The following is a 25,635-nucleotide window of genomic DNA, read 5'->3' as shown; positions in this document are numbered from 1 at the left end:
CACACTGGGATTCTGCCTGCAGGAGTTCCAAGAATGCACTTTGAGAAACTTCACGTTTTTAGTAGGGAAGACAGTTGGAGCAAGTCGTGAGATGCTTAGCTTCAAGCCACCACCTGGGAGGCTTCCCCAGATGCATCCATTAGGGGCATAATCTTTGCACACTTACAGTGGCCCTGCTGTGCTGGAGCCAGGTCTCTCTAAAAAGCATTTTCCCTTTCTACCCTTTTCCCCCCTCTAAAAGCATCACTTTTAAATGTACCTATTGCATCTTCCCATTTTCTGACTTTTTTCTTTTGAGGCATTCTTATACCTGGCAAAGCTGGAGCAAATTGCATGGTAAACCTGCTTATGCAATCCCACATTCTGCTGTTAGTGCTTAGTTAGACCTCTCACACGTGTGTGAGTCTTTATCTACATCTTTCTTCACAGTTTCCATGTTCTCTCAGTGGATGTTGGTTTATTTTTGGTGTTGTGGTTATTGATAATTGGGAGTGATTGTTGGCTCACTCTTTTATAGCACCCAAGCATTGTACTCTATCGTAGACCACCATGGCTCAATCCCCACTAACGGATGAACTTTATGGAGCTATTGGTGTTCCTTAAAATCTTGGAGGGTGCTGGGGATTTGTACTTACGTCCTTGGTGGTGCTGAGCAAGTGTTTCACTAACCCACATTCCTAGCCCCTTAGGATTCTGGGCAGGTGTTCTCCTGCTGAGCCATGCCCCAGCCCCTCACTGGGGGATTCTAGGCAGGTGCTCTCCCACTGAGCCATGCCCCAGCACCTCACTGAGAGATTCTAGGCAGGTGCTCTCCTGCTGAGCCAAGCCCCAGCTCCTCACAGGGGATTCTAGGCAGGTGCTCTCCCACTGAGCCATGCCCCAGCACCTCACTGAAAGATTCTAGGCAGGTGCTCTCCTGCTGAGCCATGCCCCAGCCCCTCACAGGGGATTCTAGGCAGGTGCTCTCCCACTGAGCCATGCCCCAGCACCTCACTGAGAGATTCTAGGCAGGTGCTCTCCTGCTGAGCCATGCCCCAGCCCCTCACAGGGGATTCTAGGCAGGTGCTCCCCCACTGAGCCATGCCCCAGCCCCTCACAGGGGATTCTAGGCAATCACTCTCCAATAGAGCCACATCCCCAGTCCTGTTCCCTTTATTCTTTATGTGGCTATTTCCTCAAAGAATTTTCATTAATGTAACATGTTTTATGCTCCTGGGTCTTTTATTAATTAACCTAGCAACTCCTCAGCAAGAAAAAAAAACTATATAAGTGGATGTGTTAAAGATTTTCTGTGACCTTAGTCACAGTCTGTGAAAGTCACTTGTAGATTGAGACAGCAGGATGGGGTTTGCTGATCATGGCTGGCCAGGTACCGTAAAGACATGACAGACATTTAGACATAGAGAGGGAAAAAGTGTGAGTGGAAATATACTATCCTGAGAGGATATGGGCAGCGAGGTGTTTTGATGAGGGCCATCACCAAATCAGTCCTTTGGTACCCAGAGATCACTACCTGGGTATGGCCCTTCCCTAGAGGGTCAGGAATGTCTTTCATTTATAAGATAATGGGGCTCTTTGGGAAAGTGCAGCAGGAAAAAGCCACCCCAAAGTTTTTTTTTCCTATATGAGCTATTTTTAAAAAAGATATATTTCTTTATTGTTATGTACACAGTATTCTGCTTGCATGTACCCCTGCAAGCCAGAAGATGGCATCAGATCACATTATAGATGAGTGTGAGCCACCATGTGGTTGCTGGGAATTGAACTCAAGACCTCTGGAAGAGCAGCCAGTGCTCTTCTCCTCTGAGCCATCTCTCCAGCCCATGAGCTATTTTTTAAAGGACTTTGTGTCTCCATAAACCTGAAGTCATCATCTAAGTTTGCAGGATTTTTTTTTTAATGCACGTGTTCCTTCCTCCCTCCCTGCCTCCCACCCTCTCTGTGTGTGTAGGTCAATCTCAGGTAACATCATCAGGAGCACTGCCCACCTCTTTTAAGACAGGGTCTGTCATTGGCCTGGGGCTCAACAGAGGGGCTAGACTGTTTGGTCAGGGAGTCCCAGAGACCCTCCTGTCTTCGCCTTCCAGTGTTGTGATTTAGACGCATGTTCTATGCACCTTAACATGACTTTTGGAGATTGAACTCAGGGTCTTATGCTTGCAAATTCTTTTTAGGATGAGACATCTCCCCAGCCCCCAAGTTGGTAAAATGCATCTCACCAGCATCGAGGTTCATCTGAGTAAGGCGACACCTAGGCAAAGCCAGTGACAGAGGGTCTAACTGGTGAGCTTTGCACATGCATGTAACGAGCTGGGGTCTCATTACTGCCTTGGGGGTTTGGGGGAGTCCTGCTCTAAACTTTGCAGGACTGAGAAACAGCCTGAATTCTGGATACAGAGCTTGAGCTTGTGCTGTCCAGCCTGACAGGTGATATGTAAGCTTGGAGCCTCCTCAACTTTGTGAGGAGTCCAATCCCAGGTCACTTCTGTGGAGAGAGATGCTAAGAAAGGAGCAAAGGGGGCTTCCCCAGTGGTCCCTCAGAGCATGCAAGACTTGGACACTCCCGTTAGGGGCTTCCTACCTCAATAACAGACATCACTCCTTCCATAGCTGTGGCAGGCTGCTCTGTGGGTCATCCCCGCACCTCCTCCAGTACCAGCAGTGGGGCCTGGCGAGTATCAGAATCCGCCCTATCTATCTGCTGAGCCTGGTGTCAGGTCCTTAGGGATGAAGTGCCCAGTGCCAGGCATCCGGATTCCAGGTGATGATTTCAGGTTTATGGAGACACAAAGTCCTTTCTCGAATGTCACTCAGCAATAAGGAGGCAGCGAACCATTCTAGGGGCTGTTCCTCCAGCCTGCCTGCCACCATCTTCATAAGATCAGCTGTGCCATTTGGGAGCACCCATCCAAATGGGACCTGCGGACGGTTGGCATTCCAGCTTAGAAGGAGGGTGTCTTACTTAGGGGTTTCTATTGCTGTGAAGAAACACCATGACCACGGCAACTCTTTGAAAGGAAAGCGTTTAATTGAGGCTGACTTACAGTTCAGAGGCTTAGTCCATTATCATCATGGCGGGAAGCAGGGCGGCACGCAGGCAGACATGGTGCTGGAGAGTCGCTGAGAGTTCTACGTCTGGATCAGCAGGCAGCAGGACGAGAGAGTGACACTGTGCCTGGCTTAGCTTCTGAAACCCTAAAGCCCACACCCAGTGACGCATTCCTTCCAACAAGGCCATACCTACTCCTACAAGGCCACATCTCTCAATAGTGCCACTTCCTATGAGCCTCTGGGGGCCGTTTTCATTCAAAGCACCACAGAGGGTATGAGGGCCACTGGGTCCTCACTTGAGTATCCTGGTCACTCCTCCCAGCCAGTTCTGCCCTAATTGTGCATTGGTGTCTCAGGGAGGAGCTAGAGTATGTAGGTCAGGGGAGGCCTAGGCAAAGGGGGCTCCATCTCATGGCTGTGAGGAAGCTGCCATGCCTGGTGAGTGAAGACTTTCCAGTGTGGCTACTGTGAGGTTCCCCCCTGTTCCTGCCAGCAACCCTTTCCCCATGCTGTGTAAGTGAGCCCAGTAAACTCATTGGTTCTTTGGGGTGTATTCTGGTGGACTCGAACTTTGGTTCGTCAATAGGATCTTAAGAGGAAGGAATATTAACAACACTTGCTCCCAGAGGCCTTGGAGACCCAGCAGCCGGCCACTCTGGGAGTGATGGGTTTCCTCACAGGACGCATAGGCCTTGTGTAACTCAGGTTGGCATTTCCAGGATGTTTGTTGAAGCAGGGTGCAGGAGGGCATTGAGGTGAATGGCCGTGGGTAAACAATGAATTTTCTATTAAAAAAAACACAGAGTCCACACGCAGCTCAGAGGGACATTCCTGGAGTCCTAGCGGGGCCTGGGTTTGCTGTTAATAATTTACTACACGCAAGGACAAATGCCTCACGCCTGTTTCTGGAGCTCCTTGAGGGGAAAGGCGGAAACCAATTTCTGGAATTCAGTGACAACCCATTGCCAAAGCAACTGGAACACCTACTTTTTGTTTGTTCTAGGCTTCTGGGGGTCCTGGTGGGAGTGCCTCAGCCTCCTGGATCTAAGTGGTTCATGCCTGGTGGCTGTGGGGTTTCTGCCTGGCCTGGGCTGTAGCCTCTTCTTATCTATTCTGTTCTTTTTGAGATAACTTGCTTCTGGCAAGGTTCGGGAGGATGTAGCAGAGTTTAGATGAAGGGGTTGAGATGTGTGTTCCAAAGTCCTAGGACCACTTAACCTTGAGGCTGCAGCACATATAATGGCTTCCAGGCTGGCTTCAGTAACAGGGAGACAGCTTCCTATGGCTAGCTTCCGCTGAGCTCTTCTTGGCAAGGTTAGCTAAGGCACTACTCTAGTTACTTCTCCCATTGCTGAGACAGAACACGTGACAAAAACAACTTAAAGGAAGGAAGCGTTTGCTCTGGCTTTTACAGATTGAGAATGCTGTCCATCCCAGCAGAGGAGACATGGCAGCAAGAGAGTGAGACTGCTGGCTACATCTGCAACCCACAGTTAGAAAGCAGGCGGATGGACACTGGTGCTCAGCTCACTTTCTCATTTTTGTTCAGTGCAGGACCCCAGCCTGCCCTGGATGATGCTAGCTACACTCATGGTGGGTCCTCCCATCTCCATTAACCTCACTGTGAAATGCTCTCACAGGCATGCTAGCTGGCTCTAGACCTATCTGCCAAGCTGCCAAGATGAACCCTCACAGACCTGGTTTCACAGGGGGCTCCTCTTCCCCACACTTGTTCCTTAGGGCAGGCCGGGTCATCTTAGGTCCCAGGTACTTTCCAGGTGGTTTCTCCTTCCGCTGCTCTTTCCTTCCTGGGCTGTCACGATAATGTGTGGGGAGCTGTCAGTTGCTCACCAGCACATCCTCTTCATCCCAGTTCAAAGAGGACAGGGTCCATGGCACCTTCCCTCTTCTGAGGGAGTAGACGGAGGCAGAGGATACTGGCCTGATAAAGATATGGGCAGGATGGTGCCAGGCAGCCATCACTCCATCTTGAGGAGCCACCTGTCAGTGCCTTCACTACTATAGGTCATTTCCTGGGAAGATGTGCTGGCTTGCTTTTCTGTTTCTAATTTGAGAGAAACATTGTGATTCTCAAACTTAGGGCCAAGGGATTTGGGGTCTTGGGGTCTTGGGGCCCTTTTGATCTCTTAAAACAGGACTCAGGGACCTAAAGAGTGTTTGTGTCTGTGTATCTGTCTACGAATAGTCCTGTCAGAAATGGAAAGGAGGGAGCTGGGGATATAGCCTAGTGATAGAGTGTTTGCTCAGCAAGGGCAAGGCCTGAGTTAAATTCTCACCACTCGAGAAAGGGGTGGGGGTTGTGGGTACATCCTGGCAGCACAGTGCATGCAGGGCCCTAGGTTCCATTCTTGGCCTTGCCAAAGAGTTAAAAAAGAAAATGTAAAAGAAAAGTTAAAGTATTTATTAATATATTTTACAATAGTGATGACATTGTTAGCTGTTAACATAAAAATTCCCGACAAAGCCGAGTACAGCAAGGCACATCTGTAATCCCAGCACTCAGGGAAGGCAGAGGCAGGGGGATCTCTGTGAGTTCGGGACAGCCCAGTCTGCAGAGCAAGTCCAGGACAGCCAAGGCTACACAGAAAAACCCTGTCTTGGAAAACAAAAACAAACCCCCAAAACAAAAAGCAAAAAACAGAACCCAAACAAACAAACAAAAATTCCCCACAATATAATTCCAACAAATGAAATCTAATTATTCTTTAACTATTTTAAAATTCTATTTTACTTACTTAATTTATTTGTGCATGCGTGCGTGCATGAGCGCGTGTGCGCATGAGTGCATGCGCGCATGAGTGCGTGCGTGCGTGCATGCGTGCATGAATGCACATACACAGAGATCAGAGGAGTTGGTGTTTGCATTCCACCATGTGGGTCCTGGGAGTCAAACGCAGGTTATTCTGCTTGGTGGCAGGAACCTTTACACTCTGAGCCATCTTGTGGCCCCAACACAACTGTCATAGTTTTGTTGTCAACTTGACACACCTGGGAAGAAAGAATGGCATTGCCTCCATTACGTTGGGCTGTTGTGCAAGTCTGTGGGGGATTTTCTTGATTGGCGATTGATGCAGGAGGGCCCAGCCCACCAGGGAGGTGGGCCACACCTGAGCGCGTGGTTCAGGGATACCTAAGAAGGCAGGTTGAGCAAGCCAGGAGGAGCAGACCTGTAAGCACGTTCCCCCATGACCTCTGCGTCAGCTCCTGTGCAGGTACCATGTGCTTGCCTGGGAGAGCATGCGAGGTCATCAGATCCCCTAGAACTGGAGTCAGGGTTGATCGTGACTTGCCGTTAGGGTCCCGGGACCTGATGAAGTTGGGCCACCTGCAGGAACAGCTGCTGCCCTTCACTGCTGAGCCATCTCTCCAGCCTTTCTTCCCAAAGGCATAACCGTATTGTAAATTCTGTGGTCACACACTTATGACTGAGCTTATGGAAAATGTCTAACAGCAGTTTTTGTTTTTTAAGCAGGTAAGTTAAGTTGCGTTCAACACTTTAACTCCCTGGCTTGGTTTGCCTGGCTTGGTTTGCGGCCATTGTCAATTTACACTCCCTACTGTGCACCTTCTAGTAATCTTTTTGTCTTTTAATGCTCATTGTGCAATTCCCACCTCCACTACAGCAGTGCATAGTGGAACTTGGAGAACTCCCTCTAGCCTTTCTTATAAGTCAGTCGTTAAAAAAAAACCAAAACCAAACCAAACCAAACCAAAAAAAAAAACCACTCCCACAAGCTTTTGCTTGATAGGGAAAGCCTCTGTCCCCTTTTCACTTCTGAAGGACAGTTTTTCTGGGTATAGTTTAGTGAAAATCTGTTCTTAGCCACTTGAGTGTTCTCTTGTCAATTAAGAGTCACTTTTATCTTTCCACCGTCAAAATTCTCTCCACCCCCCCCCCCCATGTTGGATTTTGACCAAAAACCTTAAAAAAATATCATGGCCCAAACCAACCCTACATCCAGGGAAGGACACGGGCTTTTAGACCCAAGAAACTAAAAGAACATGAGAGAAGCTGCATCCAAGGACACCACACGGAGACCCATTGCAGTCAGGCTGAGTTTGTGTGTTCTAGCATGACTGGAGGCGAATGGTTTCCAGGGAGAAGAAGCCGGGCAGTTCCATCCATAGCGCCAGAGAGAGCAAAGTTGATTTTGGGTATCTGCCAGGGAATTTGTCATGTGGAAGGACCTGCAGGACAAAGACAGTATTGAGAGGGAAGGTTGTCACTGAGAAGCTGAAGGAAGAGACAACTTTCTGTGGTGCTTGGGGCAGGGGTGGAGATGCTTCCTTGTAGAGACTGACTGTGGGATGGAAAGAGGGGAACCACAGAGACGGTCCCCTGTGGCTTTGGCTCTGTGGCTGCCCACATATGGCCTTCTGTCACTCCTATTCTGTAGCCTGTCACCCAGAAAGGATAAAGAGCATCGCTGTTCTTCCTATAAGACCAGAGGTGCCTGCACGCCAAGGTTAGTCTTGGGAAGTCCCACTGTCTCAGAGGCTACACCCAAGTGTGTAGCATGATGAGGTGGCCCTGGTGACACTGTAGTTAGGAACAAATAAGTCCATGGCTCGTGGGTTTTTGGCTACCTTCCTCTCCTGGCTTTGGCCGTAGCCCACTTTGTCTTCTGCTGGGTCTGGCCTGAGCATATCCTGGCCAGCTGTTGGAAACGGGCATGGAGAAATGGAAGGCTATCTGTGGAGGGATGTGGAGATGTATGTGGGGGAAAGGTGTGGAACACAGAGAAAGATTTCAGGCTGAGTGCTGTCACCCCACGTGAGGGAGGGACAAAAGGTGACCAGGGACTCACTGGGGAGGAAGTACTCCAGCTTGGTCGGTTGTCCTCAAGAGAGCCAGGCTGATCCTTGGGAACACCTGAGTGCTAACAATTTTAGAGTTAACATCATGGCTGAAGGGAGTTCATTCCCTGTCCACATACTTTTCCTGGGACAATGGACATGCACAGTGTGCAGTGGCATTAGTGGCACACAGGCACAAACAGGCATTCTGCTGGGACAAGTGTTCGTTGAATGAATACCTGTTTACAATGAAGCCAGCAAACTCCCATCACTTACAGTTACAGAAGACCTGCACTGTGCCTGGCTCTGTGTGTTTGTCATCTGGTTGCCACCAGCCACTAAGGGTTCTGGAACTTTCTGTGCCCCACCTGGGATCATGATAATGCAGTAACAGAGGGCATGGCTTGGTGGACACATGAGCCTCAAGATCATGCCTTACTTAAATCTGTTTATAGTTTCTGTGGTAGACGAGGTTTGTCCTGGGTTGGACTCTGTGAAGCTTGTTGTCAAGCCAGGCTCTTCTGGGCCGTTGTCCGTCTTTCTAGACCAGCCTCTTTCACCTCTGTGCTCGGTAATGGGATAGATTCTCCAGCTGGTTGATTAGAGTAGCTCCAGGAAAGCCCTTGGTCGGTCTGCAAGGCCGAGCTCCATCCTGCAGGTGTGTTCTGTGCTTCCTCCTCCATTCGGGCTGGGGCCACTGAGCCATCTCTCCATCCCTAAGACTTTAATTTTAAAATGACAAAGGCTGCTGTTTTCTTAATTTTACTTTCAAATTGCACAGAGATAGGATGGGCACAGGGCAGGATAGCAGCAGCGAGAGTAGACATTGATTGGTCCTGATTCTGGGGGTGGTGTTGTCTCTCACTCTGTGGGTTTGGTTTTTCAATAACCCTGTACTGGCCCAAGGAAGTGTGTAGGGTGTTGGATCCTGTCAAATGCCCTTTCTGCTGCCTTTGAGATGATAAATGCCCCCTTTGTCATTTATTCCATTAGTATGGTGTGTGACACTGACTAAGGGCTGGGCCTTTTCCTCTTGGGATTAACCCTCCTCTCCAGGATCCACTGTCCCCTGTACCTGTTCCTCAACAACTTCTGCAGGATTTTCTTAAGAGACATTGGGGCTCCAGGTTTCTTGTGGTATCAGGTTTGGGACCATTTCCATCCTGGGGGAAACTGAGGAACTGACCTGCGTTTTCTTCTTAGCATTTGCTGAGAGGGTGCCTTGGCCCGAGGTTTTCAGATGATTAATTCAGTTTCTGCTCATTAGAGATCTGCCCAGATTGTTTCTTTACAATCAAGTATGTGGCTGTGGCTGTGAGTGCAGATGACTTCAGGGGCCACTGAGGCCAGAGGGGCTGGGTCCCCTGGAATTGTAGGTGGTTGTGGTGGTGACCTGCCTAGTTGGGGTGCTGGGAACTGATTTTGTGACTCTGTTTCCTGTCCAGAGGCATTCTCATTCGAAGTTGCTCAGGCTCCCTAACCCCCTTCCTACTGTGGTCATGTCACAGAACTGTCCTTCCTCTTCTCAATCATGGGACATCCCGACCCCATGCTTTCCTTGAGCAGACAAAAGCTCTGCAGCTGTCAACACAAGTAGCAGCTAAGTAACTTTGCCTCCCTGAGCCTCTGTGGCTTTTCTGATCTAGGCTGCATGGATTTTTCTCTGACCGTATTCTTTTTGTGTTCTTGCTCTCGGTTTGCCTTCCCTTTCCTGCACCTGTTCGGTAGAGGGCTGTGCTGCTGCCGAGGTGAGGTTTCTCTGGCAGCTCTTTTGGGCGTTGGGCATTGAGCCCTTGCTAGGCAGGCACGCTGCTGCAGAGCTGTGTCCCTGGGCTGCTTGCTCCTTTTCGTGCAGACACCCCGGGGTACTGCTGTGAAGAGCCGCCCATGTTTTGTTTGAAGGGAGCTTCAGAGGCTGCAAAGCTCTCCTTGAGGTGCACATCTGCGATGCCAGCATTTGGGAGGTGGAGGCAGGAGCATCAAGAGTTCTACGTTAACCTCTGCTACATGGTGAGTGTGAGGCCAGCCTGTGATACATGACCCCGCCTCAAATAAAGCAAGCAAGGGGAGCTGGGGAGATGGCTCAGTGGTTAAGAGTATAGACTGCTTTTACAGAGAGTCCGGGGTTCAGTTTGCAGCACCCACTGGCAGCATATGACCATCTGTAACTCTTGTTCCCTCTTCTGGCCTCCATGGATGCTGCATGGATGTGGTGCACACATACATGCAGACAAAACGCCCATACATGTAAAAGAAAAGACTACTTAAAAAATGTTTAAAGTCAAGCAAGCAAGCTAGCAAACAAACAAAACAAAACAAAACAAAGCAAAACCAACCGAAACCCCAAATAAAAATTGAGTTAAAAGTAGAGAGAAACCGTTGCACCATTTTCCGTAGCAGCTGCACCATTTAATTTCCTCATCACCAACGTCTGCATGGTTCAGTTCCATCCAGTTCTTCCTTCTTCACAACAGACGGCATTGATATTTTATATTTTAGCTGTCCTGGTAGGAATCAAGTCGTAGCTGGTTTTAATTAGTGTTTTGGCTGTAAGGACGTTTTATTAGTATATATTTATGGTGAGCGATGGGCTTCATAAAGATGTCTCATTCAGCTGTGTCATTCACTCAGACCGTTCTCTTCCCTTCCCCCATAACCCCTCTCCTCTCCCACCTCCCATGATTCTCCCTCCTTTTCTTTCTAGGATTCCCCTGTGAGAGAAAATGAGCCAGTGTCTTTCTGAGTTTGACTTATTTCACTTCATATAATCTTCAATCACATCTATTTTTCTCCCACAAAAGACGTTTCGTCTTTTGTTATGGCTGAATAATACACCATTGTGTATCTGTCACGTTTCCTTCATCAGCTGATGGAGCTGGTTCCATAACTTACCGTGTGGTGCTGTAAGGAGCTGTGCAGGTGTCTCGGGTGCTGATTCTGGCCCCATCCTTCATCTTCCCAGGGGCGGCATTTGCACCATTGACGGCTGGGGATGAACAGTTTCATGGGCTTGCTATGGCCTGTTTTTCTTCCTCTGTTAGGCATCCCTCTGTGTGCACATCTGCCCTGGATCATCGTGGTTTAGGGTCTCACTGCTGAGTGTTGAGTGCTCCATGCACTGCAGCGTCAAGTGCGTGGTTTGTGTGTGTCTGTCCCGTCATCAGGGCTGACAGAAGGGGAGGCTTTGATTCCCCTGTGGTCCTGCCTCGGCCACTGCATCCCTGTACTGTGCTGTTTCTGGGAGTCCAAGCAGGTGCTGCCTCACCTGCAGCCTGCAGATTTCGCTCTAGTTTTTCTGAAAGCTTCATGGTTTCTTTTGCTTTTCTTTCTCTCTTTCTTTCTTTCTTTCATTTGTGTTGTTGTTGTTGTTTTTGAGACAGAGTTTCTCTGTGTGGCCTTGGCTGTCCTGTACTCACTTTTTAGACCAGGCTGGTCTCGAACTCACGGAGATCTACCTGCCTCTGCCTGCCAAGTGCTGGGATTAAAGGCATCAGCAGCTTCATGGTTTCATGTTCCTCGTGGAAGGCCATCATTCCTTTTCATGAAGTGATGTGCAAGGCACGCTTGTTTGACACTTTATTTTTCCTGGGAATGTGCAGCTCTTCTTGCATTGTTTGCTGTAAGTGCATGTGCAAGTGCTTGTGTGCACATGCATGCATGTGTGTGTGTGATATGCCTATACACATTTGTGTAAGCTGATGATCCATCCCAGGGATCCCATTGTGTGTGTGTGTGTGTGTGTGTGTGTGTGTGTGTGTGTATGTGTGTGTGTGTGTGTGTGTGTGTGTGTGTGTGTGTGTGTGTGTGATATGCCTATGCACATTTGTGTAAGCTGACGAATCCATCCCAGGAATCCTATTGTGTTAGGCAATCCAGAGAAATGGCTCAGCACTTAAGAGCACTGGCTGCTCTTGCAGAAGACTGAGGGTCAATTCCCAGCACCCACATGGTGGATCACAACCGTTGTCTGTATCTCCAGTTGCAGGGGATCTGATGCCCTCTTCTAACTTCTGAGGGCACTACACACACATGGAACACATATGTGTAAGCAGAACACTCATACACATAAAGTAAAAATAATAAATACTTAAAAATAAATATGTGATTTCTTTCATTATCATGTAGATTCAGAGCATACCTCCTAGACATGTTTTATTGTATTTATATATAAGGATGTCATGTTTTTACATTTATTTATTTATTTTGTGTTCATGTGGGGTGGCATAGGTGTGCATGTGGAGGTCAGAGGTCAATCTGGGGAAATCAGTTCTCTCCATCCACCATGCAGGACCCAGGAATTGAGCTCAGGTCCTGAGCCTTGGCAGCAAGCTCCTTGCCTTGTTGAGCCAGCTTGGTGGCCCTCAGTACTCATGGTCTCTGTGCCTTATGCATTATTTCTAGAGGAGTCTTGGTGTGTGTGTGTGTGTGTGTGTGTGTGTGTGTGTGAGAGAGAGAGAGAGAGAGAGAGAGAGAGAGAGAGAGGGAGGGAGGGAGAGAGAGAGAGATATTATTTTTATAATTGAGAAGCAAGGACAGCTGGCTTCTAGATTGGTTTTAATTTTTCTATTTTGCTGCACTCATGGGAGCACTGGTCGCTGTGCTCAGCAGCAGCGGTGGCAGCTGACACCTTTAGCCCATCCTGAGGGCACAAGCATTTCCAGGAAAGCACTATTTCTCTGCTTTCTAAAACTGTAAGTTAGTTGATGGATTTCCTGGTAGATATTGAGTTCTCATCTTATTTTTAGGAGAGGTTTTTGTTGTTTTTGTTGTTTGTTTGTTTCCACAGATAGATGCTGAATTTTGTTAATTTTTTTTTAGGATGACACCTTTTAAGAATTAAGTTTTTAAAAGTTGTTGAGAGGCTGGAGACATGATGGGTCGGTGGTTAAGAGCACCGGCTGCTGTTCCAGATGACCCAGGTTCAATTCCTGGCACCCACATGACAGTTTACAACTGTTTATAATTCCAGTTCTAGGGGATCTGAACCCCCTTAGAAGACATACATGCAGGAAAAGCATCAATGTACATTAAAACGTTATTGAACTAGCCTTGTATGCTGGAATAAACTCTACCTGGTCATGGTGTATATTTATTTTCATATATGGCTGAGTTATAGTCACTAATATATACTTACATATAAATATTGGAGAGAGACAGAGACAGAGGCAGAGAGAGAAAGACAGGTATCCTAGGCTGACTTTGAACTCTCTATGTTGCTAAGAGTGATTTTTGGGACTTCTGATCCTTCTGCCTCCACCTCCCAAGTGCTGTGATTACAGGTTCCCACTACCCGCTTTATTTAAGCAGTGTTGGGATGGATCTGAGGGCTTGTGAGCACTAGGTAAATCTCTGCCAATTGAACTGTAGCCTCAGCCCCATTGTGAATATTTTTAAGGATTTTCCTTCAGAGAATTCATGATCATCTTTTGGTTTTGTGTAGCATATGGTTTTGACACCAGGGTTCTTTACAAAATTTTATTTACTGATTTTTTTCCATTAATACATGTGTTCTTACTGAGGGCCTCACATAGTGAATTGGGACATGCTCTTTCCTCTTCTGTTTTCTAGGAGACATTATTGTATATAGTTGGAATTATTAATTCTTCTTTTACAAATATTTTAAACATTTTTGAAATTTCATACATGTATTTAATGTATGTCGGCTTTATTCATGCCCCCTTACCTCACTTCAATTCTCCTTTAAATATTTCATGCAATTTCCCAGTGAAATCACGTGTCTAGAGGTCTCTTTTTCTTATAAAACTGAGTTTTTAAACTAGGAGTTAAATTTCTTAATAGGTATAGGGAATTATCCAGATTAGTCATTCACATTGAACACATTCAATTCTTGATGAGTTGTCTTATTTTATTCTTTCGATGAAATATACATGTGTGAAGCTGATTCTAGTGTTCTGCCATAGCCTCTGCCTGTGTGGTTTGTGGTGATGCCTCCTGCATTGTTTCTGGGATGGGTCATCTGTACGGTCTGTGCTGATGCCTCAACATTCTATATCTGGGTGTAGCATTATAACTGATTTGTACACAGTGTAAACTGCTCAAGCCAGGGTGATAGACACTTCCACCTTTTCATGTTATTGTTTCCATATATTGAGCACCTTCAACACTTTCTCTAGTTATTTTGAAACGTGATTAATTACAAGATGTAATTGTCTTATTGTGTCCTCTGCCTCTAGGATCGCTTCTCTCCCGTGCTGTGTTTTGATATCCATTATCCATCCTCTCATTGCCTGCTTTCTCCCCTCCATGTCCTAGACACTTGATACCCCTGTTCTAGTGTGTGCTAGAATAAGGTTCCACAAACAGGACTGTGTCTTTCTGGGCCTGGCTTATTTCTCCCTCATATAATGGCTTTCACTTCCACCTGGGTTGCCTACATGTTTTCAAAATTTTCATTTGTACTTTTCAAGCTTCTTGAGATAGGAATGTAGAATGTGAGATTCCTATTGATTTGTAATATATACATTGATCACTATGGATTCCCATGAGCAACTGAAAAGAATGTGGTGTGTTGTTGTTGTTGCTGGGTGGGATTAAGTGTGGAATTGCCTCTCCCCGTCAGCCTGTTAGTTTTCCATGCTCTCTGCTGCTCTTGCTTGTGCATATATATATATATATATATATATATATATATATATATATATCAGAATTGCAGTCTCCTATGTTAATTATCATTTTAATCATTATATAATGTTATTTTTTCATGAAGTATTCTCTACCTATTATTGTCACAGCCATCTTGATTGTCTTGTATTTATGTTGCTAATGTTTCTGCTGTCATTCTATTTTCCACCTGCCTGTGGCATTATATTGGAAGTAAATTTTTGTTCTTATATAATTATGTTGTTTAAAAATCTGCTCTAGCTTTTAGTTGGCATAATTTTGACCATTTACATTTACATTGAGTAGAATTACTGTATGCAAGGGCTTGTGTTAGTTCTTTGTTTTTTTTTTTTTTTTTAAGATTTATTTACTTTATTTATTGCATATGAGTGCTTTACAGAAGAGGGCAGCAGATCTCATTATAGATGGTTGTGAGCCACCATGTGGTTGCTGGGAATTGAACTCAGGACCTCTGGAACAGTAGGTGGCGCTGTTAACCACTGAGCCATCTCTCCAGCCCCCTCTTTGGGGTTTTTTTGTTTTCTTTTCCTTCCTTTTTGTGAGTTACGTGAGTCTTTACATGGAGTCTCATTTTGGCTTATCTGAATTAAGTAGTATTTTTCAGTTCATCTGTTGCCTTACCAACTTGCTTTCGTCTGTTGCTGTTGGCACTGTATATACACAGTCAAGACGGTTCCCCACAGGCCAGTCTGACCTGGGCAGCCCTTCAGCGGAGACTCCTTTCGCAGGTGACTCTAGGCTGTGTCAAGTTGAAAGTCAAAGCTGATTAAGCAGGTGGGCTCCGGAGAGTGACTGAGTCGTCGGACTTACACCGCCCAGCCAGCTCACTGGCTCTATCTACTTTGGCCATCTTGACAACAGGTCCAATGGCTCCATATGAGCACCCTGTCTTGTTCTCCTTACACAGAGCATTTGGCAGTCCCCGTGCCACCTTCGTTTGATGCCATGGTTCTTGATGAGAAATTCAGCAATTCTTTCATGGCCCGTGCCTTATGTTTAAGACATTGTTCTCCTCAATTGGTTTTCTAGATTTTCCCCATGACATTAGTTTTTACACATTTAGTAATGATGCAACTCGATTTGAAATTTTGTGGGCTTATTTTTTCCTTCATCTCCTCCCTCCTTCTCTTCTTCTGCCCTCCTCCTTCCTTTTCACTTTTGAAACAAGGTCCAATGTAGCCCAGGCTATCCTAGGGCACACTATATGGTCAAGGCTGGCCATGAATTTCTGATCTTCCTGCCTTCAACTCCGAAGTGCTGGGATTTTTCCATGTGCACCACTACCCTCAGCTGGCTTTTGTTTTCTAATGCTGCCTCTACAGGCAAGGTGGGCATTAGCCCTGCCCCAGGTCCTCAGGCAGAGTTAGCATCTATGGCCACTACATATCCCAACCCGTCTCTCCTGGAAGGTGTGGGGGTTCTGGCCCTTTTTACTGCTTCTACTGATATTGCTGATGGAGTAGCCTTGTTGTCTCTAGACAGTGGTGGCAGCACTTCCTCCATTTATCTTCCTCCTGTCTTTTAAAGTGGGTGCTGGGAGTTGACCTGGGTCATTTGGAAGAAGTAGTCCAGAGCCCAGGGAAGGGCTGTACTGTGGCTGCCTGGTGACTGGAGGCCCAGGCTGCCTGAGATGGCCGACCCAATACTAGAGGGGAGAAGAGGATCCTTAATGCCAGTGGTTGTATCTCACTACCCACTTCCCTGCCTGGCGTGCGGGGCCAGGCATACACACACGGTAGAAATCCAAGATCTCACTTGGACTTACTGATGGGACAGGTAGGGACCTTGGTTCTGAGTGTCTGGCCAGAGATGCAAAAATGTCCTTTGACTGAAGAGAGAGGCCGTTGGTTGTGGGATTTCCCCTGTCCCGTTGGGGCTTCTGGCTTGTTCGGCATGCCTTTGTGACTCTGAGACAACATGACTCTTCACCAGACAGAGTGCTGATGACCAAAGCACAGAGCCCAAGAAATCACTCCATCAGAGTCTAACTCACTGGACTGTGAGCTTATCCGGCTTACTAACAGGTGCATGTGTGAGGGGGTTACTCTCAGAAGATGCATAAGGGTTTCTCACAGGAGCCGTGGGTGAGAGTTACAGGCTGGAACACGGACAACTTAAAAGGCAGCTGTATCACCAAGAAGCCTCACACGCAGCATACTGATGACTCCTGAAAACTGCATCCCAGGGGCTCCCTGCACAGCTTGCAGGCAGCTCCACTGAAGGGTCCTCTCTCCCCAGCACCTGTCACTGTTCATACAGCCTTGGTCAGGGCCTTTGGGAGTCTTTTATTTTTTTTTAAGATTTACTTATTGTTTATTTGTTTATTTTATGTGCATTGGTGTTTTGCCTGTATGTACATCTATGTGAGGGTGTTGGATCCCTGAAACTCAAGTTACAGACAGCTGTGTTCTGCCATATGGGTTCTGGGAATTGAACCCAGGTCCTCTGGAAGAGCAGCCAGTGCTCCTAACCACTGAGCCATCTCTCCAACCCTCCCCCTCCCACCCCCATGAGCCTTTTAACTTCCTCAGTTTTAATTTTCTTAGTCATGGCCACCTTGAGTCCTTTTTCCTGCCCCCCACCCACCCCCCACCCCACCCCCGCTAAGGAAATAGCTACACAACAACCTTGTATGGGGATGATGAGGCAAAAGTGCCCAGGGCACTCTCACAAGTGTCCCCACTAGCCCACCTGTGGCCTACTCTTAGTATCCTGTTTGCTTGTGGCTGGCATCTGGGGCCCAGCTGCACTGGGGAAGGGAGCCAGCATAACTTGCCCCATTTGTCAAAAGAAAAAAAGTCCAACTGTTGGTTTTCAAGCTCAGTCTGTGGGAAGTTGGACCCTGTTCCTCTTGCGTTCCCACCTGACAGTGCCCTGGCTTCTGTCTTCACAGGTCTAGAAGCTTCTCTACTCTCCCTGTCTTGGCCATCCAGCGTGCAGGCTGTGGCTGCTGTAGGGAGCTTTCCTGTGCTGACACCTCTGGTGAGTGAGAACCTGGTCCTCTTGTCCTGTAACCGGGAAAGTGACGATGTTGCCCAAGATAAAACTGTAAACCTAAGCAAAACATTGCTAGTTTCTGTGGTTGGTGTGCGTGTGTGCATGTGTGTGTGTGTGTGTGTGTGTGTGTGTGTGTGTGTGTGTGTGTGCGCGCGCGCGCGCGCGCACCCACACGCACACATACATGCACATCTGTACATGCACATGTGTTTGGTGTCGGGCACCTTCCTCCATTATTTTCCAGCATACATTTTGAGACAGGCCCTCTCACTAAGCCTGGAGTACGGGCTGCCTTTCTCTGCCCTTCATCACTGGTGTTGCAGATGTGTGCAGCTATGCACAGCTTTACATATGGGTGCTGGGGATCTGAACTCGGGTCCTCATGTTTGGGCAGCAGGCACTTTATCTTCTGAGCCAGCTCCCCAGCCCTTACTATATGGCTTTCAAATGTCTCCTTTGTAGTGGTGTTGTGTCACAATGTCAAAAGGTCAGGCATGCCCATAAGAGATGATCTTGTATATTTCATTTTCCTGAAGCTTTCTGGGTAATCTCAAATCATGTTGTCTGCCTGTGGATGTCTCAAAACCTGGCAACACTTCATCAGCCATCAGCCCCGTGGCTCTCCCATGCTTGAGATGGTCTTTTCAGGAGGGGGAAAAGGGTCCTAAAGTAGATGTGGAAAGGTGGGGCTGGCAGTGCCTCTGACTCTTGGAGAAGAGGTAGGAGACCCAGTGTCTTACCATTCAGGGGCAGACTGTGTCTCCAGGACCTGTGCCTGCCCACCGCCTTTTCTAGAAATGAAATTTCAGTTTGTTGATTGTGGTAAAATACACGCAACACAAGCTTCCCATTGTGCCACTTTTCACTGGATAGTTTCGTGGCTTTTACTCTGTCATGTGGTCATTACTAGTGGCTTCCCAGAAGGAAGCTCCGCCCCCATCGAACACTCACTCCCCTGACCCCTGGCTTTCTGTGTCTATGGATTGACTGGGGATTGACGCAAGTGGCATCAGCTCAGACCGGGGCGTGATGTCTGCTCCGTGTTGTAGCGTGTACCTGGACTTCACTTCTTAAGGGGCTATATTGCATCTGGGGAGGCATGTTGTATTGTATGGCTGTTTTCCTTTCTTGTGGCAGATGCTTCACAGTGGGGCCTGTGGGACCCTGTTTAATCTCCAAGGAACTGTGTGATGATTGTCATCCTACTTGATATGCAGAGCTGTCCCACCATGGTTCAGAAGGATTGCATATGACCATCATCGACAGTTCTGTGGTGTCTGTGCTGTGGGAGATCAACCCTGCCTCTTTTTTTCTTCATTAATTAATTTATTTAATCTCCTTCTTCTCCTCCAAGTTCCACCCTTCTACCCCCTCCCCCCATTCCCCTTTCCCTTCTCCTCAGAGAAAGGGAAGACCTCCACGGGCACCAACCCACCCTGGCATATCAAGTCATAGCAAGAGCAAGTGCATCCTCTCTCACTGAGGATAGACAACGCAGCCCAGCTAGGGGAAAGGGATCCAGTGAAAGGCAACAGAGTCAGAGACAGCCCCTACTCCAATTGTTAGGGGACCCACATTATAATGACCAAGCTGCTCATTTGCTATGTATGTGTAGGGGGTCTAGGTCCAACCCATGCGTGCTCTTTAATGGGCCCAGATTAGTTTACTTTACTCTGTAGGTGTGTGTGTGTGTGTGTGTGTGTGTGTGTGTGTGTGTGTGTGTGTGCGCTCTCGCGCTTCATCCCTCCAGCTCCCTCAATCCTTCCTCCCAACTCTTATACAAGACTCCCCGAGCTCTGCCTATTGTTTGGCTGTGGGTCTCTGCATCTGTTTCCATCCGTTGCTGGACAAAGCTTCTCAGAAGACAGTTACGCGAGGCTCCAGTCTGCAAGCATAGCTGAGTATCACTAATAGTGTCAGGGATTGGCTCTCTCCCCAGGGGTGGGTTTCAAGTTGGGCCACTCATTGGTTGGCCATTTCTTCGATCTCTGCTCAGTTTTTACCCCTACACTTCTTGCAGGCTGGAGAGATTTTAGGTAGAAAGTTTTGTGGGTGGGTTGGTATTCCCCTCCCTCCCTGGAAGTCCCACCTGGCTATAGGAGGTGGTGACTTCAGGCTCCATATTCCCCTGCTGCTAGGAGTCCCAGCTAGGGTCACCCCCATAGACTCCTGGGATCCCACTCCCAACCCCTGTCCCAGAGATGGCCCCTAACTGATTTCCATTCTCTCTCCCAGTCCTCTTCCGCCCCACTGCCCTTCCCATACCTGATCCCCACCCCTGTTCCCCTTGCTATCCCCTCTCCCCCCAGTTTCCTCTCGACATCTGCTTCAGTTGTCTGTTTTATCTCCCCATCTGTGAAATTCAAGCATCCTCCCTTGGGCCCTCCTTATTACTTAGCTTCTTTAGGTCTGTGGATTGTAACATGGCTATCGTGTACTTTATGGCTAATATCCACTTATAAGCGAATCTATACCCTGCGTGTCTTTCTGGGTCTGGGTTACCCCCACACAAGATGATATTTTCTAAGGGGTCTGCTCAAACTACTGTACCAACCAAGGACAATACATGCAGTAAACATCGAACCCCTACTCATATCTAGCCAATGGACAGGACGTTCTCCACAGTTGTGTGGAGAGCGGGGACTGACTCTGACATGAACTCTGGTGCCCCGTATTTGACCACTTCCCCTTGGTGGGGAGGCCTGGTGGCACTCAGAGAAAGGATAAGCAGGCTGCCAAGATGAGACTTAATAGGCTGTGACCGTATGGGAGGGGAGGATGTCCCCTTCTGTCACAGACCTAGGGGAGGGGAATAGGGTGAAAGAGGGAGGGCGGGAGGAATGGGAGGATACAAGTGAGGGGATAACAGTCGAGATATAATCTGAATAAATTAATTAAATAAAAAGATGATATTTTCTAGTTCTATCCATTTCTGCATGTGGAAGAGTACAAATAGATCCATATCGATCACCCTGCACAAGACTTAAGTCCAAGTGGATCAAAGACCTCAGTATAAAACTGGAATACACTGAATCTAATAGACGAGAAAGTGGGGAATAGCCTTGAATGTGAGAGGCCTCATGAAGCCAAGGCAGAGCCTGGAGAGATGCAGCCATGGAAGCTTGTTTTGTAAGCCCAGTGACCTGAGTTTGGTCCTTAGAACCCACATAAATCTGGAAAGACCCCTATCAAGCAGTTTTATGACCTCTACATGTTTGTCATGGCACATGTGTCCATACATACATCTTACCTGATGATGATGATGATGATGACGACGACGATGATGATTATAAAGATACAGCCAAGACTTAGGGATGCCTGAGGCCACAGGAACTGAGGGATGCAGGGGACTCTATTCTAGAGTTTGAGGGACTAGGGGAGTACAGTATTGCTCACATGGATCCAGATGAGGCACCAGAGCTGTGACACTGGCTTCTAAGAGCAAATCCCTGCTGTTTAAGGCCAGGCTTTGGTACTTTGTGGAGTGGCTGTAGGAGAGCCACACAGGACTATGGTAGAGAAGCAGGCTACTTTTCAAGCCTCTGGCTTTCACTCAGCAAGAAGACAGGTGTGAGCATCCGGTGCTAAGGGCTCAGGTTCCCTTGGCAGCACACTGGTTACTGTGGGAACGCCTGATGGTGGTTTCCTAGGAGGGGAGTAAGGTTGGCGGGCAAAGTTGTCCTGTGGTCTTTGGGGGTACTGAAGCTGTGGGGGGGGGATTAGCTTTTGTGAACAAAGTGCATGAGTTGGGAAATGAGTTCCCAGGGCTTCCTGCTGGGTGCCACTAAAGGGACACTGAGCACTCCTTGTCCTCTGGATAGGAGAATAGATACATGGCTTGTCTCCAAGTGGAGGCTGCCACCTCATCTCCCACAGGAATGTTTAGGGTGGGGCTGGGAAGATGACTCAGTGGGTAAGAGAGCTCGATCTTCAGGATGAGGACCCATAAACAAAACCCCACATAGTTGCATGTGCCTGCAACCCCAGCACTGGGGATGGAGACAGGGAGATCTTAGAGGTGGCTAGTCAGCCAGCCCAGCTGCAATCAGTGGTGGCCTACAAGTTGGTGAAAGGACCTGGCTTGAGGTAAGAAGTTGGAGCTGATGTCCAGCTATGACTTCCGGAGCACACTGGAGCACTGTACATGTGTGCGCACACGCGCCCTCACAATGCCCAGAGTATTTGCTGTGTGCTATGGCCTGAAGTGCATGACATGAGGCGTGTCAGACCATCCATATGAGGGACTCCCAGAGATTGTTGCAGGGGCCAAAGGTGAGACAGGAAGGTGGGCAAGAAGATACCAGGACATTACCTACCCCAGGAGCTGTGGGCCACTTTTGGCTGTCACTCTGTGCGTGGCTTTCAGGGAGTCTCTAGATCTCTCTGGCCCCTAGCCTTCTACTTGTACAATAGTGGCTTCATTCTCCCCCCCACCCCCCACACCATGGAGTAAATACAGCCAGAGACACCGTCAGCAGCTTGGGCTTCGTAAAAGGCAGCTTTGAGAAAGTGTGTCTCCTTAAACCTGGAATGTCACAGTGGGGATCAGGCTCAAATGCACGTGAAAGTGGGCAACAGTGATGGAAGGTGTGCAGGGCGGGACCAATGCAGGTGATGTGTAGCCTGCGGTATGCATTGAGCCCTTGGCTATGGGAGCCTGTGCAGTTAAAGTGGGGTTTAGAGCCACCTCCTCAGGGGCCCTGCCCTAGCAGAGGCATGTCACAGACGGAGGAGATCCAATAGCAAAGGTGGCCTGGCTTTCAGAACTTTTACACACAGTCTATTATGGGATACAGGAGAGTTGTGAATAGCTGCCATGCCATTGGACCAGAAGATGCCACTGGAGCAGGCTGGGTCACTGTAGAAGGTGAGATGCCCATATGGACAGCACACCTCACCAGGTAGGATTCTGTTCATCTGAGCTATGCATGATGGCCAGCCACCCTGTCTAGGCCAAGCAAAGCTACAGCCAAAGACACAGGCATCCATGCTGCTGTGAGTGCAATCGCTAACACTGGGATTCCGGAAGACAACAGAAGGCTAAATGGGAGTCCTGTGGTTAGGAAAACGGGGCTTCACTTTAGACACGCCCATATTCCTAATGGGTAAGGGTACAGTTTTATCTTTTAGGGCTATTTTCTTAGCAATTTACAAATGGATAGAAAATTCACATAAAACTTAACTTGATGGCTAATCTTGGTTGTCAACCTGACTGGATCTGGACTCATCTGGGACAATCCCCTGGGTACTGCTGTGAAGGATTTTCTTGACCTGATTGTTTGAAAGGGGAAGGCCCACACTTGATGTCCCCTTCAGCGGCAGTCCAGATGAGAGGATGGGATGAAGGAAACTTTGCTGCTTACCATCACTCTCCACGGCATGTTCACCTGCCAGTTGCTTCAACGTTCCTTCACCAGTACTAGGACCAGCCTCGTCAGACTTCTGCTGTAATGTAGACAGAGTCCCAGCAGCCCTCTAGGAATCCTCCGGGCCTTTAGCATCCAGCCTGACTGAGCAGCTGCCAAATTCTACATCACGCTGGGTGAGCCAGCCATAGTTGAACTACCCAGACCATATCGTGCAAACCAATACAACGTATCCTCTTTTAAAATGTGCTTGTCCTAGTGGTACTGTTCCTCTAGAGTGCTGTCTAACACATTTACCGCTGGCTGTAAAGTGTCAGAGTCAGTGGTTCTTAGCTATGCTGTACAATCATACCACTGTCCATGCTTTTTTGTGTGTTTTTTTTTGTTTTGTTTTGTTTTTTGTTTCTTTGTTTTTTGAGACAGGATTTCTCTGTGTAGCCTTGGTTGTCCTGGACTCACTTTGTAGACCAGGCTGGCCTCGAACTCCCAGCGATCCACCTGCCTCTTGTCTCCTGAGTGCTAGGATTAAAGGCATGCGCCACTATGCCCGGCTCACTGTCTATTCTAGAACATTCTTACTTCCCCCACAAAGAAACCCCCAGCTCAACAGCAGTCACTCTTGCCTCCCCCTGGCTCCGAGTAACTGCCAACTTGCTTCTGGGCACTGTATAGCAATGGTTAGGTAGAATATGGCCTTTTGCTTTGTGCAGTTTCACTTGGCATCATGTCTTCAAGGCTCGTCCACACTGTAGCCTGTCTCAGTGCCTTGTTCTTTTTCATGACTGGATAATAATCCATTGCCTGGGTATGTGTAGGTTGATGCTACATCTTGGTGGTTGCCAATGAGGTGGTGGATTGCAGGTAGACAAAGGCCTTTTTGTTCATGGGTTTGGATTGAGGAGGAGAAACTACCACTGTCATAGGTGTGGCCCACACAGTAATGTGGCTGTGGCTTGGCTGGCAGACTGACTATATTGGGTGGATAGCTCCTGATTGCATCCTGAGGAGAGGAGGGCCATTCTTGTGGCTCTCTCAGGGTGCAGCAACTCTTCTTGGAAGCCTGAGATGTCTCATACCATGTGACCAGTTTCCAGCTGGATAAATATGAGGGTACCCCACCACCACCAATGGTGGCCATCCCTGCTCCAGATCCTGAAGTGGAGGATGTTCCTGAAACCACGGTTCTGTTGGGAGGTGCAGTGGAGACCCCTGGATTGAAGGATCCATGGAAAGAGACTGAAGCCTGGACTGTGTAGCAGATTGGAGACCCTGAAGAGAGGCCAGAAGGTCATTGAGGAAGGAATGGCACTTGGTGACCCCAGCCACTGGAGATGCCAGGTCCATGGAGATCCCAGCACTAAGGTCACCAAGGTCAGCAGCTGCTGTGGAGTGCAGTCTGCCTGAGCCTATGAGATGAGTTATATGTGCTGTGGGTGGCAGAGCTGGAGAAGTGGAGCTGCCCAGGCCTACTGGGCCCCGGAAGATGTCAAGTGAAGGCCAGATGCAGGACACTGGGCTACAGGATTTAGTGTACACTGCTGTGTTTGTTTTTACTTTGTTCAGATTGAGACTGTTCCCTGGTTCTTCCCTCTTGGAACAAGAAAGTACTTAGCTTGATTTTGAATTTTATAAGAGCTCACAGTTGGGAGACTTTGGACTAAAGAGACTATTTTAAAGAGACTGGACTTTTAAAAAGTGTTGAAATAAAAAAATGTATATGATGTTTGCCTGTTTATATGTCTGTGATCCATGTGCATGCAATACTTGTAGAGACCAGAATAAAGTGTCAGTTTTCCTGGAAGTGGAGTTACAGAGAGGTTTGAGCTGGGCTCTGGGAATCAAACCCAGGTCCTTTGAAAGAGCAGCTACTGCTCTTAATTACTGAGCCATCTCTCTAGCCCCAAGTGTTAAAATAGTAATAGCCTGTGGGAATTTAAGAGTTGTACTAAGTTTTGTATTGTGATATTAACACAAGATCTCGGGGATAAACAAAAAGGAAAGGTTATGGCTTAATAATTATGTATTTGTGTGTCAAGTAGACAAGGGGTCAATTTCCTGGTTAGTATTTTGTCACCTTGACATAAACTCAAGTCACCTGGGAGAAGGAACCTTAACTGAGAAAATACCTCCGTCATATTTGCTCGTAGATAAGCCTGTGAGAGATTTTCTTATTTAATGGTTGATGTGGGAGGGCCCAGCCCACTGTGGGCAGTGCAAGCTCCGGGCAGGTGGCCCTCAGTTGTTCAGGAAAGCAAACCAGTAAGCAGCATTCCTCCATGGTTTCTGCCTCAGTTCCTGCCTCTGAGTTCCTGCCTCCAGGTTCCTGCCTTAACCTTTCCTGATTCTCTCCATGATGGGCTGCCAGCTATAAGACAAAATAAACTTTTTCCTCCCTAAGTTGCTTTTGATAATGGTCTTTATCACAAGAATAGAAACCCAGGACAGAAGAGGTGCTGGGCAGGGGGTCCCAGCTCCACTATATGTAGGCCACCCATAGAATGCACAGATCATTCCCCCCAAATAGAGATGTAAACTTAAGCCCCTGTTCTTGAAGGCTTGGCAGAAGGTAGACTTAGTTGGTGCAGGCTGGCCCAGTGAGGGATTGCTTCTCCTGGGTCCATCTGTCTCAGGGCCTGGCATATTCTACATGGCAGCATGGATTGGTAGGAAGTCAGTGCCCAGTATGTAGTACCTGACAGCCACCTGCAGAGAGCCATCCTCAGATGTGGCCTTGGTGGCCACCACAAGCCAAAGCTTGCTC

The 25,635-nt window shown here is 47.9% G+C and overlaps 1 protein-coding gene across 1 annotated transcript in view; it reads left to right on the top strand.

Moving 5' to 3' along the window:
* The window catches only part of SHANK2 (SH3 and multiple ankyrin repeat domains 2), a 448,993-nt gene that overhangs the window by 4,277 nt on the left and 419,081 nt on the right, over positions 1–25,635 (top strand). The window contains exon 2 of the mRNA XM_084755599.1: positions 17,405–17,493. The gene's annotated coding sequence lies outside the window, so the exon portion shown is untranslated. The remainder of the gene's footprint in view (positions 1–17,404; positions 17,494–25,635) is intronic.

Source organism: Acomys minous (genome assembly GCF_964271855.1).
Source record: "Acomys minous genome assembly, chromosome: 2".
Lineage (NCBI taxonomy): Eukaryota > Metazoa > Chordata > Mammalia > Rodentia > Muridae > Acomys > Acomys minous.
Note: the sequence above shows the minus strand (reverse complement) of the source record. Positions and strands in the feature narration are given on the sequence as shown.